This window comes from Platalea leucorodia (assembly GCF_965183815.1).
Source record: "Platalea leucorodia genome assembly, chromosome: Z".
NCBI lineage: Eukaryota > Metazoa > Chordata > Aves > Pelecaniformes > Threskiornithidae > Platalea > Platalea leucorodia.
The window spans coordinates 57157737-57176313 of record NC_138858.1 but is presented as its reverse complement, the minus strand read 5'-3'; the positions used below and the strand labels follow the sequence as shown (position 1 = coordinate 57176313).

The 18577-nt window shown below is 38.8% G+C and overlaps 1 protein-coding gene across 2 annotated transcripts in view; it reads right to left on the bottom strand.

Annotated features, from left to right (window-relative positions):
- The window catches only part of PCGF3 (polycomb group ring finger 3), a gene marked incomplete at its 5' end in the record, with an annotated part of 59058 nt that extends 42012 nt beyond the window's left edge, over positions 1-17046 (bottom strand). The window contains one exon of one of the 2 annotated variants that reach the window (XM_082335801.1): positions 16868-17046. The remainder of the gene's footprint in view (positions 1-16867) is intronic. The other variant, XM_082335800.1, reaches the window with a different exon arrangement.
- Positions 17047-18577: the final 1531 nt, after the last annotated feature.

Below are 18577 nucleotides of genomic sequence, written 5' to 3'. Positions count from 1 at the left end.
GGACTTACTACTATATTTGTGGTTTATTGTAGAATACGTGCACAAAGTTCTTTCATATAGACTAGTAAGGCATATGATTAAAATATAGTTAATTAAACCTTTGTTTAGAAAAGCTTTCATAGATTACATCATCAGTAAATTTTCTTGCAAGAAAAAAATTCTTTTGCCATTTTGAAGTAGAAAACGTTTTTTCTTATCCGCCATCTAGATGCCTTGATTAGCAGAACTTCACAATTTCATCACTATATTGTTCAAAGCAGCTCTTAATAGAGTCTCATTAAAACAGCATCTTCCATACAAGTAGTGCCATTTCAAGGCTTACGGATGCTTTGGGAATAACTCATAAGTCTGTGGATAGTCTTCTGCTGGACTGATAAATTCACTTATTCACAGGAAGGTTAAAGGAGAACTTGAGACTGTTCAAGGGAAGAGGATGCACTGCACAGTGAGAACTGAACTTTGTTTGGCAGCAGCAAGCCATTAGCTTGGCTCCACAGTCTGTGAAACCACATCCTTCAAAACTCTTAAGTGCATACCAGACACCTCTTCCAATTAAAACATGCTTAGTTGTTCAGACCATGAGTTGTTCATGGTAGGGTCTTGAGACAGTCCTAAGAGCAGACTAACAAATACTGGAATGCAGAATATCTATGCAACAACAGTTAAAATTTTCTGGAAGATAGCCTGGATAAAAACAATGTCTGACTGGTCAGATTTGATCCTGCCAAAGCTATTTTCCACTTCTGACAAAGAAGTATTAGTTTAATTACATTCAAATGACTCTTCACATTCTGCTATTTCCTTTGTTTAGTGCTGAGGGTACAAGATCATTTCCAACCAACATGAATTACAACCACTGATAAAACTGGGAAGAAGTCTTAAAGTGTCAAAGTTCTTGAAGTCTTTAAAAATACTATAAAACCACAGTATTATCACAGGATTGACCTTCATTTCATTAATGAACACCACTACAACCTTCTCTAAATAAAATCTGGCTCATTATCAGAAATCAAAACCACTGCTAGAGGCAGGAGGCGTTTGACGAAAAGACTACTCTTCACCTGAGTACCATCCCAGATCAAGTCATGACAAAATGTTACAGGCACATTTGTCATACACTGGAAGAATATGTTCCAACATCCTCCTCATTGAGAATTTAGAGACAGAAATTACACGCCATTAAAAAGGCACTTTGTTTCAATTCAGTATACATGGATCAGAAGGAGACAAAGAGATCCTTGACTTCCAATAATTAAAAGTCAGCCAAAACCAGCATTGAATCTCATGAAGAACAAAGTTCTTTAAAACCAAACCTTTAGTGAGATTCTATCTGAACTTTTTTGAATGTTTAATATCCATGCACTTCAGAGAAAGTAATTTAGGACTTAACCACAGCTGAAACAGATTGTAATCTTCATTACTATGTCCTCTTCAGAACACATCAGCAACTCAAAAAAGTGACTTTTAGTTGTCATTTGAACTGATGGTGTACATGTGCACTGATTGCTCTATGACTCCATGCAAGATAACGGCTTGAAAAGTTCAGCATGGAGAAGCAAGAAGCCTTATGAACCTGTGCCCTCAACTCCTAAAAAACTTTAAGTTTTGGTGACCTTTCCCTTCCTCCTGCCCCTTACATACATGTTTTAACTTCCATTGTTGAAAAATCCTAATCCTAGGTACAGTAAAAACATCTAGTTACATAAAACATCTTATGTGAGTCTACAACCCCAGAAACCAACCCCGTATTAACAAAGACAAAGAAAAGGTGTACCTTTACTGAGTAATTATAGGGTACCTGAGCAGTAGAATTTTTATACCTTTTATCTGAAGCGGTTACAGATCTCTATTGGAAACAACAATTTTCCCATTCTCATGCAAATATTGCTTATTTTTGAAAAAGAGAGGATAAAGAAACTTCATATAGGAACCAAAGACAATTCCTTTGGGTATTTAACAAAAGGCCTTGAAAAATTCAGGTTTTCAGTCACCTGCCTCCACTTATTGGTCCAGACACAGTGGCAGCCCGGTAAAACAGTAGCTGTCAAAATGGAAATCTGTAGTGAGAAGCCAGAAGCTACCAGCAGGTAAGAAACAGGAAGGTGCTACAATTCAACCAAATGCACATTTTACCAGCAATCACTTTTCTTTTTAACGTTCCCACATAGTTTAAACCCAGATTACAGGACTTAATGGTTAATTAATCAAAACAAAACTTCAAGACTTAAAAGGATCTGAAAAATTACATATCCATGCCTTTAGTTAAAAAATTTCAGTGATCAAAGCTTTCAACTTCAGTAATCTGTCCAATAATTGCCTCTGTGCTGCTATGACAGAAGATGAGCAAATGTTGCTACAATTGCCCCAAACCTTGCAAATGGTCAGTAGGTATTCTGTATTCCTTCTAGATTCAAATGTACACACAGTAGCTTACATAAAGTTAGCTACCCATGAACTATGCAACTCAAATGAAAAGAAGCCTTGCAAAATCTTTCTTCTTTTGTTCTTGAAACTCCAGGAGGGCTTTAAGATGCACTCTGTTCACACTTCTCCTATTATTCTAACATTCAGCTCTTTCAGATATAAATTGAAGCAACAATGTAACAAGTTATTTAGTCTCCTTTCAACTCTTGCTGCTGCAGCCTTCTTACCCCAGACACAATCCTAGCCTTTCAATTGACTGCAAATGTGAAAACAAACCTGATAGCATTGTTTATTTAAGTATTAAATTGTATAGCAGGATTTTAATCGATAGAGCAGAAAACCTTCTTTTCCTTCCACCAAAAAATGTTCAGTCCTCCGTATCTTCCAGTATTTGATGGCCTCAATTCTTACCTTGAAGTCTTGAAACTTCAGTTTTGAGAACATTTTCCCTCTTCTTTTCCTTTTCCTCTCTCAAAACAAATACAATTGTTAAAGTGAAAACATTGAGGAAGGAACAGAAGAATGAAATACAAAATCAGGACCATCTGAGCTGAGATTTGCAGGTGTTAATATAGAGCAAAAGCACCAGAGGCTTGTATGTGTTACTTCCAAAGACTGCAAGATTTCTCCTTCTTATGGTAGAATGTGCTATTAAAAGCTTCCTTTTTCTGAACAAGGAGACATACAAGTCATTTCAATAATACATCAACCCATTAACAGTTGGAATAAACCTACACTTGTCAATCACTGCCAGCAGGAAAGATATTCATAACCCCTGAGGTTTATTCCAATAGCGTGTCATTCTTTGTCAATATACCTGCAAAGGGCTGGACTCATCATCTAAAAATTTACTACTTTATTTCACTACCGTGGCATACTTTTCAAGTGTGCAAGCAATCTCCCCCCGTTATCTTTAAAAGCATTTTACTTTGTTCAATATAAAGGAGTCTGCACTGCTAGACTTTATGAACTTAAGAGAAACAGTTAGCTTTGAGTCTTCACTAGTATAAATCCAACCGATTTAAAAAATGAAAATTGTATGGGTTTTAAGCATTGTACCAAATTTAGACACCACTGCTAATTTTACAGCAGACAGTATTCTGCAAGTACTTTATGTTTAGAAGATACAAAGTACAGTGAGTATAAATAGCAGAGAACTCTGGCTTTATTATGCAAGGCATACAACTTTCTTTTAACTAGATGTTAACACAAATGAAATAGAATCTGTTTTCACAGTGACCATTTTCAAAGTTTTATAGGAAACACCTGTTGCAAATACTCATCATTGCTTTAAGACCTCAAGTACAACAGGAGAGGAGAGAGGGAGATACTCAGATCACCTGCACTGACACCATTTTTGACAGTCTGAGCAATACCAAATAGCACCGCAGAGCAGAGCCAGTATTCTTGACAAGTCCAAATTTTTGGATTTCCAATACTGCCCAGTTCAGTGTAATATGAAGAATCTGAAGGTGCCAAATCAAGTTGTGAAGTCTACTATACCTGCATCTTGAGCTCCAGTAGCTTAATCAAGGACTCAGACAACAGGCTGTGCCAATCCAGTTCTGGCCTGCTGTTTCTATTCTGCAATTCTCACTCTGCTATGCACATCTGCGCCTTCCCTTGAACAAACACACCAATTTGAGCACATGCTCAGCCCATTGAAAGAGCTGATTCAGTCCAAAACTAAGCTAAGATACAATTACATATTTGCCCAAATGCTCCGAAGTACAGAAAAGCTCCTCAGATGATAAAAAACCAACATCAGTACCCTTTTACTTCTCACTGATAAAACTGACTGTACAAGTCAAGACAACCTAATCAAATTCAACACCATTTTACCTGCAAAAGGCTTGATTATTTTTAATAAGCAGGAACACAACAATCATAATATTTAGAGACAACACAGTAACATCTGACTTTTCTGTTACGAGAACTTGCTATTTTCTTCACTAAATACCTTGGACTGTGTCAAGTAAACTACTAAAACCTGTTAGTCCTACGGTGAACAGACTAAAGCCAAAGGTTTCAAGTTTTCAGTGAGACAAGAATTCTCATTTCCACTTTTTTTCTGTGTAGAATCTTTAGAATAAATGAAATATTAGGAACTTAAGTATTTTTTAAGTAAAATTAATCTTTAGTTCAGTATGTTTATGACAGTAGAGAGTAGTATCTGAAATAGCCAATTCTATCTTTTCAGGTGCTTTTAGGGAGAAATCTACAATACTTCATATATCAATTTCAGTTTTAATGCCTTACAAGATAAACATATTGTGAAAAGCTGTTTTGATCACAACAGTAGCCCAGTACTTTTCAAATCCTACCGTGAAGCTCCTAGCCCAACTTTAAGCCAAGCTACACTGCTGCTTGTTTGTTATCTTCCTCTCTCCCTTCCCTTTCACCAGTGATAGCCATACTAAAATACCAGGAGAAAATCACCACTTATTAGAGGGTGCACTTGTCATGAAGCAGCATCGTCTCCTGTTCTAGCAGACCCTTCTTTAGTGTCAGCCCTACAGGCCTCATGCAGCACACATATTTCTCAGGGTAAGCATTGCATTCAAGTATCATCCATTACACGTGACAAACCTGCCTTGAAAGACAGTGGCCAGCCAGCCACAATGCTGAAGGCCCAAAAGGTATTTCCATTGACCAGCAACAGAGCGGCTGAACTGTCAAGACACTGTGAGACCCTCTGTTCCACAGCTGTGCAAAAACCCCTCAGGGCCATTTGCCCTCTGCAGAATTAAGGGCAATGAATAAGCAATTGTCAATCCTACAAAGGCAGGGATAGACAAGCCACCTGGACATAGCAAGTGTGCTTGCCAGAACTCCCCTTTTCTCCTGCTGTACCCATGTCAACTGCACTCAAACCAACTGAGAAATAGACTTTAATATAAACAGCACTTAAAATGAAGACTGGCATTAGAGCGACAAAAGCACGTATGCTTGTAGTAGAAGAATGAATAGTTGAGAGGAATTAGAAAAGAAACTGCAACATTCACCAGGTAATAGAAAGGAAAGTGAAAATTAGTAGTTTGAGCAAAGGAGGTAGGAAAGGAAAGTCATTCTCCTGGAAGAAAGAGGAAATTAAACACCAAAATGTAATATAGTTTACTGTGTGGTTTTTCCTAATTCTTTCCCATATATAATGAAATTGACTATAAACACAGGGAAAAAACCTGCACTCATGCAATAAGCACAAAAAACATTCTTCCAATACAGTAATTCTAGCTTTTTCAGCTCTTGACTTATTTTGACATGCTGACCATACCACCTTTACCACATGAAAACAGAACAAGAACATAAAGAACAGCCCTGAACTACTGATATTCTGACCTGGCCATCTTAACAGTTTTACCTTTACAGCTTTTCAGCAATTAAGTGCAGTAACTTTATCCATTAGAAGCAGCAGACAGAACAGAGGTTTGAAAGTATCTTTTACCAAAACACAGAAGACATTCATAACTACATTTCACCAGCCATGTTTCTTGTAGGCTGTATGTTCTGAACTCATCTTAAGATGACTGTATTGGGGATCGGTCACATTGCATAAAGAAAAGATTCCACCTCACATTTTTGGCAAGCTTAATGAAATCATTACAGTGACATGAGCCTGGTATCACTGAAACTTCCCTAAATTGTATGTGTGCTCATGTAAAACAAGTATTACATTTTCAAGTCAGAGTGCAGAAGCCAGCATTCTCAAGTACCTGTTTAACTGACCACAGATATTTTTTTCTGGTAGATTTTTTTGGAGGGGGTGGAGGCAGGTTGGTTTGTGTTTTGTTTTTTTTTTTGTTTTGTTTTGTTTTGTTTTGTTTTTTGTCTTTTTAAGAACTAAAACAACCATCCTTTTCCAACCCAACCTCACAGCAAATCATTGAAAAATGCTCCAACTTTCCAGTTCAAAAAGGTTCACAACATTCTCAACGGGATAACGGTGTTTGAAAACTTACACTTGTAGAAGGAATTACACCATTAAAGCCCTCACATTCCATTTATTTTCATTTCCTCGTCATCATTACATCTAGTGTTCTGCATGTGTGTAGGAAGGGAGGGAGGAAGTTACATGTCTAGCAATATGAAAACAGGCATTATCTTCCACAAAGACGTGACACTTCACAGAAGGGATACCTGCAATTATCAAACCTTTTTTTGTTTTGTTCGGGGGTTTTGGTTTGGTTTTCTTTTTTTGATGTTTCACTGGCCATGTTGCAGTAAGGAAAGATTTCCAAAATGTAACTGTTAAGACATTTTTTCACTGCATAATCTAATAATGTGTCACAATTCAAGAAAACCTCAGAGAACATATGGAATATCATTCAATCATTCTAAACTCTGCATCAAAGTCATTATTAAAAGGTAGTTCCACGATCTCTGACCAAAAAGCAGAGCAACAACATTACAACATCACTATCTTGTCTGTCAGTCCTAACACTGCAGTATGACACTGGTTTAAGGCACAAGGACTCTTGACAGAAAAATCCAGTGGAAAACAATAGCATAAGAGGATTCAGCACTTATAAAACTGAATTCTTTGTCGTGACCTGTGACCTGACTTCTGCTGTTTTATTTAAAACAGAGAAAATTTGCCCAGCAGTAGACAGGAACTGAAAGGTTTAAATTATTAAGGCAACAAAATGACCTCACCATGAGACTAGTTTCACTTGTGTAAGGGCTTTGACAGCTTCATTTCTGCAGTTTTAGAAATTACTGGCTGCAACTGTCCGTCCCCCCCCCTTTGCTGGAGAAGGCCACCTTGAACCGAAAATTCCTTGCACATCAGGTGCTTATTTTAACAGTATAGAATATTAGCACAAACCATTGACGAAGGCAGCTTTATGCCAGTATAGGCTTAATGTAGCAGAAGAGCAAGGGAAAACTCTTCAGGAAAAAAGGTAGGTGGAATGAGAGCTAGATGCAGCAACTTGCCTGTCAGCCATAATTCTCAAGTGCTGTTCTTACAGCATACATTAGTAATATCTCCCAAAGTCATATGCTGTATTTCCCTTATGTTCAGTAAGATTTACACTTTAATAAAGAGTAGCCATGAAAACATTCTCTAAATTTCCAAATACCAAGAGCTTAACCAAATCTCAGAGAATTACCAGTTTCCCTTACTACAATTTACTCAGCACCTGCTGCAGCACTGACACAAGCTTCACATATTCCAGCTAGCAAAAGAAATTAACTACCTCCTGAACAAAAGTTTCCCCTTCCAGCCCTGCATATAGTCATTTTGTCACATGCTCAAGTCTGTCTCTCTAGAGTCAGAAGTATAGAAAACACATCTTTGAACAGTACAAAGGTTAAATTGCTCTTCCTTATCCAGTCATGGTAATGGTACTCTACAGCCTCTGGGACAGTTTAGTTTTAGTCCACAAATGAGTTGAAGACATGCTCTGCATTTAGATCTTTGCACAAAACTCCTCAGAATCCCTTAAAACAAGGCACAGATGTCAGCTTTTATAGATAAGGGAAGGTTGCTGGTGAAAACAAAGAAGTTGAAACAAACCCAATAGCTAATCAGCTACCTCCTTCCAACCTCAAGTATACAAAGACAGCAGTAAGATCCAGATGAAACACAGTAATAGACCTAATAAAAAATAAAATCAGTAGAAGAATGGATCAGTAGACCAACTTTTTTTTTTTTTTTTTTTTGGGTAAAAGAGACATCTATGTGGAAAACTAGTATGAAAGCAGACAAATAACCACTAAACGGCTTTTATACTGTCAGGAGTCAGGCATTCACAACAGCATTTCACATGGACATAATAATTCTATGATATATTGCAGAACCTTTCTAATCCACAGCAGCAGATCAGAAGTTACAAAGAAAACAGTGGCAAGTCATCTATGAGCTAAAGCTTTTTATATCAATCTTTTATTCATTCTATATGAAAAGGTATCCATCATTAAAAACATCACTGAAGTTACAGAATTATCACAGAATTGATAATTAGCATTCAAAGAGATGTCCATTACCAACAAAACTCTTCAGCCGCACATTGATACAAGCTATTCAAAAACTGTAGGAAGAAAATATTCTCTGAAAAGGTTCAGCCTAAACAGCATCTGACAGTCCTAGCAAAGAATAAATAAATAAATAAACACTACCTTTGCTATGTATCATAATAATTGCATTCCAGATATACCTTAAGTCTCCCTCCAGGAATTTTTAAAAGCAAAATCACTTTCATAGATCCTTATTGCTTCCTACAACAAATTTCAAACACTAGATGGATGTGCAACATGAACAGTAAAAAGGGAATAAACAGTCTTTCAGTGCAAGATGTTAACTACTGCAGCCTGCTAGCAATTATCCATAGGCTTGAATTTGGTTCCTCTCTGCAATTTACCAAGAATTACCTTTGGAGATTGAACTACGCCATAAGGGACAACCAAAATAACTTAGAAACATTAATAAAAATTTAATAGTTGTTTAAATAGATGACATCTTCACTGACACTCTCTCCCTCCATTCTTTAGAACACAACTTAACAAAATACCTCAAGAAACATGTATCATTAAAAGTTTGGCTAATAAGGACAGAAAGGACCCCGCCTCACAGTGATCTCCACAGAGCAAATCCTGGGCATCTGAAAGACTTTTTGTCACAGGATATACCATGTGTAGATCTCTTCATAGATTATGAGCATTTGAAAAAGTAATTTCAGGGAAAAAAAAAGTTCATCCCTTTGTTTTTGGATTAATGCTGGGAGGAGAAAGAACTGAAAAAAAAGTTGTTTTTTTTTTCCAATTGCATGCTAAAATTGTCAATGTCTGCAGATGGTGATAATGGATGACTAACTTGAGAAAAGGTTACTTATCATGGGAAGCAAAAAGTGGCTAAGGAATCTGGGGGAGAAACAAAAGCAGTTCATTTTTCCCATCTTCACTCCTCCAGTGAATATATCTTACAGTAACGTCAGGTGAAATAATGGAGGCTGCAGAAGAGGGATCTGGAATCTTTTTAGTTATCCTTACACTCTGTCTTTCCACATTCTGAAGATAAAACAAATCTCCACAACACTTTCCAATCACCTCCAGAAATTCAATTCAGTATTGACTCATTCTTGTGAATGGATAATAAATGCCCTGATAGAGCAGTGGCTTTGTAAGTCTACTTCAAGTTCCACTAGGCAAGTCATTTGACCCATTTAGTGGAGCGATGGAGGGAGGAGCTGAAACACAGGGACAGAACGTACCTTCACTTCCCAAAGAGAAGCAACAAAAATACTTCATTTGAAGACCATAATCTATTTACATACTTGATCACAGAATGGCTTACTTACAGAGTTAGTCCTACACTCATTTGTGTTCCGTTGCATTTGTTAATTTTAGTAAAAAAGAAAAAAGGCCAAGGTAAAACACCTTTTTGTCAAAAAAAAAAAAAAAAAAAAAAAAGAAAACAAGGTGTTATCCTCTCTGTATCTCTAACACTTTGTCCAAATAACCTTACATAATTTGACTAACTGTTACAGATTAGAGCAAACAAATTCCTGATAAACAATTTCTAGTGGTAGCATCTAAGATTGTGCCTAAAAAGTTAAAATGACTGCAACTAATACAGTACTTTTTACACCTACATATTTCAAAGATATTCATAAAATGAAATTTCCAAATGCCAAGATTCACTTAATACCATGTGGATCAATATACACAGACTGCTTCTGCTAACTTCCGTCAAATCTTGAAAGAATCTGACATGCAAGAAGGTGAACTGAAGAAAATTAACTTCACTAGCTAGCCAGAAGCCTTACCATCTTGCCCGGTGCTACTTATGCTACCTCAGATATAAGCCTGTATAAATCTAGACTAGTTTTCTTGTGGACAATGCTCAAAATAAGAAGTTTGAATGAAGATTTTATGAATACAAACACAAGTCTTTTCTGAAACAGTTACAGAATGACCTGATCTTGGGAGGGATTTCTACCTCATTCTAGCTGGTCAAGAAATAGAAGTAAAAGATTAGAAACACAAGATTAATAAATTGATATGCAAATAAACTATTTACCCTGGTGCTACCAAGCATAATGCTACTATTAACAAGGACAAATGTTATTAAAAAGCACCTTTCAATTAAACTGCTCCTGCTCAATAATAGTTAGATTGAAACTTTTGGTAAAATAAGGTATTACCACAGTATTTCAAATAGACTAGATTTTATATTTCACTGCAGGAATAGACATAGATTGTAGCAATGAACTTCAGAATTTAAAAGTACAGATTCAAGGTAAGGTAACGTCAATTTATCAAATCCGAAAAAGGGAAAAGAGGGAAGGAAAATGCATATATGGATTTTCCAGGAAAAAAAAATACAAAAATATTGGGCATCTCTTCGCTATTTGTCTGAGAACAGTATGAGCACAGATTAAAGAACTTCACTAAACACCTGTGAATTAATTACCATCATATGGCAACCCAATACAAAAAGCATGATCTTAAAGCGTAAGTTGATTTAAGATGCAAGGCTACTTTGCAATCAGTCTTAGGAAACTGATACAGGAAAAGGCAGTTTAGTTACTTATCTCATTCAACAAGTGAATTAAATCCATGCAACTGTTCCTAAAAAAAGGTAACTGTTTATCTCTAAACCTGATGGATTTCACTCACAGAGTATAATTGTTTACTACACTGTTTCCACACCAACACAAAAGAACTTTCCCTCAAGTTCAGACTTTTGCACAAGGCAAGAGCAACTTGCACTTGTGGATAAGAAATTCTAAGTGAGCATTTAACAAGTGGTGGTGTTATGCTTGCTATTCCCTGAAAATGATTCAGTAAAGCTTCAAAAACTGTCAGTAAACAACCAACTAGTATAATGCTAAAGGAAGACTAAGGGAATCACCTGCCGTAGCACCGCAAGTGCAGGGCTTTCATAAGTGAACCAATCAGAACTGATCAGGAAAACCCTGTACACTGGTTTGGGGTCCACACCTTAGAAGAAAGGAATAATTCAAAGACAGAAAGAAAAGTATTTCATGCATTAAGAGGACTGATTTGATTACAGTGTGTTGGCACTCTCTTAAAGCAAGGAAATAATACTAGAAGTATCTTTAAGAGATATAGGTTTAAAAAAAGTTAGGGTTTGACATATAAATAATTTGATTTAGAAACAGGGGCATATGCATTTTCAACAGTTTGCATGATCAGGTACTTAAACAAGTACATAAAAAATTCCCTTACCTCTTGTCTATTTTGAATCCTCAAATCAAGACCGAAGTCCTTGTGTCTATATTTTTTTCCTACAATATAAGTATGTTCTAAACAAAACAAAACCCAGTTATTATCACAATGGAACAGTATGAAATACAACCATCTGAAAAACAGGAGTTAAGATGCTAGTCCATTTTGACCTTAGCTCCAAGACACAACTTTAACTTCCAAATGTCTCTATGTCCAAATGATTTTTGGGAAAAGTCACTCTGAATGAACAAAGCATGCCACTATGTTAAAAAAAAAAATCCCATTCCTCAAATAAATTCTACTGATTGCCACTGCTCAGTACAAAAAATAAATTTGTTATAATAAAAATAAAAGTTTTGTCTAGTAAGTTAAAATAAATTTGGCAATGTCCTTCAACTAAGTAATCAATTGACCCATGACTTTCATTATGCCAATCTGTGTACTCAAACTAATAGTTCAGATACAACAAGAAATGTCAGAAACAATTATTCATAAATAAAGAATATATAAGTTAGCCAGCTGTATTGTACCTTTCAGCTTGTTCTTTTGGGTGACAAACTAGAAAAAGTTGTACAGCACAACATATTACCTGAAAAATCAGCAAACGTTGCACTGGCAATGCTTACCTATTTTCATGACTAAGTGACACTTAATGGTTACAAACATTATATTAATGTACGCATGCACACTGCAGGAGAAGATAGCAGAGATGACCCATTCCAGCATAACATCACACATAATTCACGCAAGATTTGTATTACATCCAGTAACATCACAATGATTACATAATAATCAGCTAAAGAGAGTAACATACACCAACTGTGTGGTTATTCTGAGAGTGAAAAGAAATTTCGTTACTAAAACTGAAAAACTTGACAAGATGGCCATTTGCAAGTCAGCAAATAACATGATACTCATTCTGGCAACCTGAAAAAAATAACTTTCCACTCTTAATTAAGCAAATACTGCACAGCACATTCTTGCCCACAAACAGCAGACACAGAATGCTTCTGACCTTAAATCAAAATGAATTTATGCTATTCACAAAGCAAAGATATCCTCAGTTTCCAACAATAAGGATAGCCTCATTTTCAAACAAGAAGGATCCTTATTGCTGCCAAAACACAAGCCCTTTAAATACAGACAAATTTCTAAGTTATTGCCAGTCACAATGTCAGAATACGAAATAGTTATCTGTTAGCATCAACCTAATCATCAACCTAAGCATCAACCCTATGTTATCTATAGGGATAATAATAGGTCTCCTTGCCACTTTGTAGAGAGATGGAAAACAATGGTAGAGCTAGTTTAAATAAGTTCTTCCACCAGCAGCAAAACTATAAAAAAGCCTGGTTTTCTTCACACTTGCATATTTCTTCCTTACAATCTTACCCTGCATTGTGGTTATGCCAACATACACACACCTTGATTATCTCCTTCTCCCCCTCACTGCCTCAACAATTTCCCCCACTGGCTCCATCAAATTATAATTGTGATTTGAAAAAGAGGCAGTTAAAACTGCGAGAGCAGTCATCTTTTGGCACAAAGAACAAGTAAATTGAGCTCACCATAATCCCTACTTCTGAATGATCTGTACTACCCTCTACTTTTGAATAATACGTGTTGTGTTTGACAAAGGAATAAAAAGACCCTTAAGTTCCTACGTATAGGATGAAGTTCCTAGTATAACGTACTCTTTCTGATTAATTAAAAAAAAAAAAAAGGGAAAATAGTATCATTGATTAACTCACTGGAGGTTTAATCCTTTCTACAATGCTGGCTCTACAATATGATTGCATCTCTGCAGCAGCAAACTTCAAACTTTCAGTTGCAAATAGCTTTCAATCTCACTAGTTCTCACCACACTGATCATAGTCTGTTGACTTAAATATAGATGCACTAATTCAGTAAAATTAACTTGAGAAAATCTAATTCAGATAAGAGCAGCAAGTTTTTTCTTGGCTCTTTAGAGCCATTATAGAACAAACCACTGTTTATAGTGTGTCTTCAGTTAGCAATGAAACTGTGTTACGTATCACAATAGGAAAGATGCAGAATAACACCTTTCCCTCTTCCTTTTTACTGCATTTAGGACTTCCACATATTAGCTAAACTTACAGTCTAATAGTACAGCAATACATTTTAAAAAGGAAGGTGCAAAGAATAGAAAACTATAAGTTTACTTCAAGACAGAGCTTCACAGTAAGTCTTGTACAAGCTAAAAGACATGGACAGGTTCTTCCTGGCTTTTAACCTACTCCAATCAAACTCCCCCAAGCAGGTTTTATCTACATTTCCTTTAAACGTGACAGCATACGTAACCTAGCAAATCAGAGTAGTTCAACCATCGTTAAAGGTGTTTACTATCAATGACAAAAAGGGAACAGAGTTTAAACTACTAAACTCTCAGAAATGCAGACAGTCTTAAATCCATTGCATCTCTAAACACCATTATTAATACAAGCTTCCATTTAGTAACTCTACTTCCGCATGTGTACCTATGGACAATAGTTTCAAACAAAAAAATTTCTTATTTGATAATTGTTTTTATTTTTATAAAATTTTTATAACATACAAGATCTTGTTATACATTCTTGTAAGCTAGTATCATCTCTTAAGACAGCAGCTGATAAATGAAATGCTACCAATATGTATGCTTTTCAAAATATGTCCACATCCACCTTGTGCGTCGGATCTAGCTTAGAGCTTCAATGGAAATGCTTCTACTTCTTCTTACAGAGTTTCCCAGAGAGTTCCGGAATTAAATCTGGAGTTATTTCAGTCCTGGGAGATCATAACCTGACAAAAGCTAAAAAGGCCACCTAGATTAAACAGTCATATGGGAAAAAGGAAATGGAAGCTATTAAAGCAAATGTAGAACGGTTCTGGGCAAGAGAGCTTACCTCTATCTCAAACACAAACCTTAGAGATGACCTCCTCTAAAGCATGTAGTTAGTCAGGAGAAGTAAGTTGGGCAGCTGCAGCAACTAGAAGCTTTACTTTACAGTCTCTTAGTAGCGTAAGTCTTTCATAGCATGGTAATTAATTTCTGCCATTCTAGGCATTAGTATTAGGACAGCATAGTTACAAACTCTAAGTCGACTTTAATAAAACATTTACAAGTGTTCAGTCTAGATTTTCTGTGGTGACAGCAGAGTAACAAGATCAAGCTGGCTAGATCAGCCCACATAAAGAAACAGATTTTCCTCAAAAAGTGGTTTATGAAATGCTTTAAAACCTATTTCTTTCCAAGCTTTCTGTTGCAGTACCCCTATACCTCTCTTTAGTAAACCGCCTGACCCTTTTCTAATGCATCCTACATGATCTCACCAAGTACCTTCAGTCCTGCACAGGTTCTGTATTCTCTTAAACACATTATAAAATATCTACAAGTACAACTTAAATTGAAATAGTAAAGCTACTGGAAGTGTACAAGGTTCCTATTTCTGTTCACCTTGTCACCAACCAAAGAATTTTATGAATTGCAGAGCACCTTTATGAGACACATGGTAAGTATCACAGTTCAGATTCTCATCTGACCTGCCACTAAAAGCACAAACATAAAATTCACAAGTATCCTACCCAACAATAATCAGTAATAATTTTTAAAAGCACACTTCCATAACAACCTATTTAGCACATGCCTAATTGTTCAAGCTATATAAAGGAAACCAGTTTACAATGGAAGACACATACACAGGATGCTCCTTAAACATAATGTTCATCTCTTTTTTTTTTTTTTAATTCAAACCTTTTGATCCACAAACTTAATTCTTCTGTGAAACTCTGGAAGACAATTATGTAGAATTATTCTGAAAAACACCAAACAAAATATTTCCAGAAGAATGCTCCAGAGCATATACAGATAATAAAACAGAATTTCTTGAACTGGTTGCTCAGAGGCACGCATTTCATACAGAAGGCAGGAAATGGCTAAACTGATTTGACACAAAGTGTGCATAGACTGATAGTTTTGTAACAATTTAAAAAAAAAACAAAAACAAAAACAAAAACGAACAAACAAACAAACATGTGAAGTAACAAAAGAACACCCAATTACTTCATAGACCATAATAATCAAACCTCCTGTGAGCCTCATTAACTTCAGGACATGCTAAACTTTCCACACAAGACAGTCTGAAGTGTGTCCCGACACTTTCAGACTAAAAGAGACCAACTTAAGAGACTAAGTCTGAACAGCATCACAACTCACTAAACTGTTGAGAAAATGATCAGGATTTCGTAATAACAAATATATTTATATGTATGTATGTATGTGTATGTATATCTATATCCTTAGACCTTAATAAAACTCAAACCATAAGCATTCTATATTTTACTTACGAGCACCACTTCATTTCCTATTTCCCACATGACGAAATCCCACATGTCACTTAAGATACACAGCACTGAAGCCTGCACAGCTGAGGTCGTACACGCAAGGGCCATGCCCCCTCTATTCCCTAGCTTACTGAAAACGGTATCTCCACCACTACCAATCGCCACCACTCAAAGCGACCCCTTCTCCCAAAGCCGTGGCGTTTTGGAGCCCTGCAAACCCACTCCCTCCGGAAGCCGGGGAAGCATTCAGGGACAACTCGGGACAGCTCCATCCACCCCGGCTTCCCACAGGCAGCACTGCCTTGACCGCAGCCGAGCTGGCCCCGGCCCCTCCGCACAACAGGCAACTCTGCCCGGAGGTAGGAAGGGGTGGAATGGGGGGTGTCAGGGTTTCCTTTCCCTCGGAAGACAAGAGACACCTTCCCCAGACAGACAGAAGGACAGGGACAAACGCTCCCCGGGCCCACAGAAGACTCCCTGCTCTGGGTGGGGTGTTTGGGGCGGGGAACCTCACGCAAGACCCAACCTCTCCTATTAACACCCCCGCCCCGAGAATACCGCGTGCTTGCTGCGGCACGGAAAGTTCAAGCACAGTCCCCCTCCCTCCCGAAACCCTGGACACCTGGGGGACAGAAGGTCCGGTCCCCCGCAGACCCTGACCCCCTTGAGGCGGAGCAGACCCTCGCCCCGCACCCTCCCCCACGCACACGCGTGCCGGAGGTCGCCGCAGCCCCCCACACCAAAGACCTCGGGGGGAGGAAGGCTGGCAGGCCCGCCCCGCCCCCAAGCCCCTCGGCCAGCCTCACAGGGCCCGCGGCCCTCACAGCAGGGCGGGGGAGGGCCGGGACCTCGGCCCCGCCATCGGCAGACCCCCACGCCACGCCACCCCACGCCGCGGCCCCGGACTGACCTGACGGGGGAGGGGCGGCGCCGTGTCCGTTGGCGGGGGAGGGGCGCGGTCGCCTCTCGAGTCTTGCGGGGGGTTTTTCCTCCCCGCCACCGATCTTCCGCTCCCCGGCCCGTCCTTCCCGGGCGCCACCACAGAGAGAAAGCAGAGGACGCGAGCGACGTAACAGACAGCAGCCCTTCTTTCCCTCCCCGGCCAAAAGAATTAAAAAAAAAAAGGGGGGGGGAGGGGATAAAATTAAAAGGCTCGGCCCGGAGTTTAAAACAAAGAGACGGAAATAGCCGAGTGCGGCCCGAGCGGAGCCGAGCGGGGGCGCCGCGTTCAGGGCGCATGCGCGCGGCGCTCACCCCGGGCACGGCTCCGGCCGCCCCTTCCCCCGAGGAGCGGGGCTGGCCTGCGCGCGCTCCCCCGCCCGCCCGACCGCGGCAGGGGGGCGGGGGAGCGCGTGCGAGGCCGCGGCCGCGGGGCCCGCCGTGCTGCCCCGGGAGACGGGCCCGAGGGGGCAGAGGGAGGATGTCCGGGTTCCCCGCGGTGACCGGCTTTGAAAAATCGGTTGAACTTGTGAGCAGGGTGAGGGTAACGAAGGTTGTTTACTTTTCGGCAGGGTATGGCCCTTCATTGAACGGGAGCTAGGAGCGCTGGTGGCAAGACAGACACACAACTTGGTGACAAACTGCAGGTGACTCAAACACTCCAACTGATGAAATTAAGAAGATTTTTGGCTTCCTGAAAGTTGAAAGGTATGAGGTCTTAGATTAAGGAGCATGCATAAAACTTGGGAAACCCATACCAAACTTCATACCAATTAGCTGAATGCCACGGTCGCAAATACAAGTACTTAAAAGTTCACTTGTCCAAACTCTTAAGACACCAGAGCAAGCTTTACATTCCCAATTATGCATATATTTTGAATGTAATGCTTTAAAATACCTATGTATGTCCCTCTTTCCTCCGTGCCAACCAAGAATAAGCCACAAGACAGCCTTACACCTTGTCTAAGAATGCAACTGGAAATGGGCTGTCTGACATGGTACAGCCCTAGAAGATGTTTTCCTCCTTGTCCAACAAACTACTGAGCCTTTATTGCGTACCACAACTTTAGGGTCAGTGCTTGGCTCTAGGAGCTTTCTTATCTAGACGTTAAGCCTGTGTTAACAGAAAATATGCCAGCACTGTAGATTTGCTCTGTTAACTTAAGGGGTTGTGTGGTTAAATGGATGCATCTTGTCTGTCAGAAATTTAAATTCTGTTTTCATTTTAACCACAAATGACTTTGCATGGACCTTTACTTACAGAGATAAAGTAATGGGGTCTCCTACCTGACTTCTGGAATTGGGCTTCAAGTAGCCAGAAGCAAAATTAACAAACTATAAGAATGTGCATGATATTGTAAACTGGATGCCTGCTTTTTTTGTTTGTTTGTTTTTGTGGTTGGTTGTTGGGTTTTGTTTTGTTTTGTTTTGTTCCTAGTGTTTCCAGAGCCAAAGACTGCAGAGTGGGAAAAACATTAAGGCCAGAGTCTATGGGTTTTGGTTTTCTCTTACTATAGATATTTTTGAGAAGATGGTACCTGAAGCAAGATGATATGGCCATGCTTCCTCAAACAATCTACTTTAATATACCCCTTGTGACAAGACTGTTGTAAACCTCAGAGAGCCAAGGCAATGGTTTGCTCTCTTTTCAACCTCGTTACATCAGTTCTAATGCCTTTGG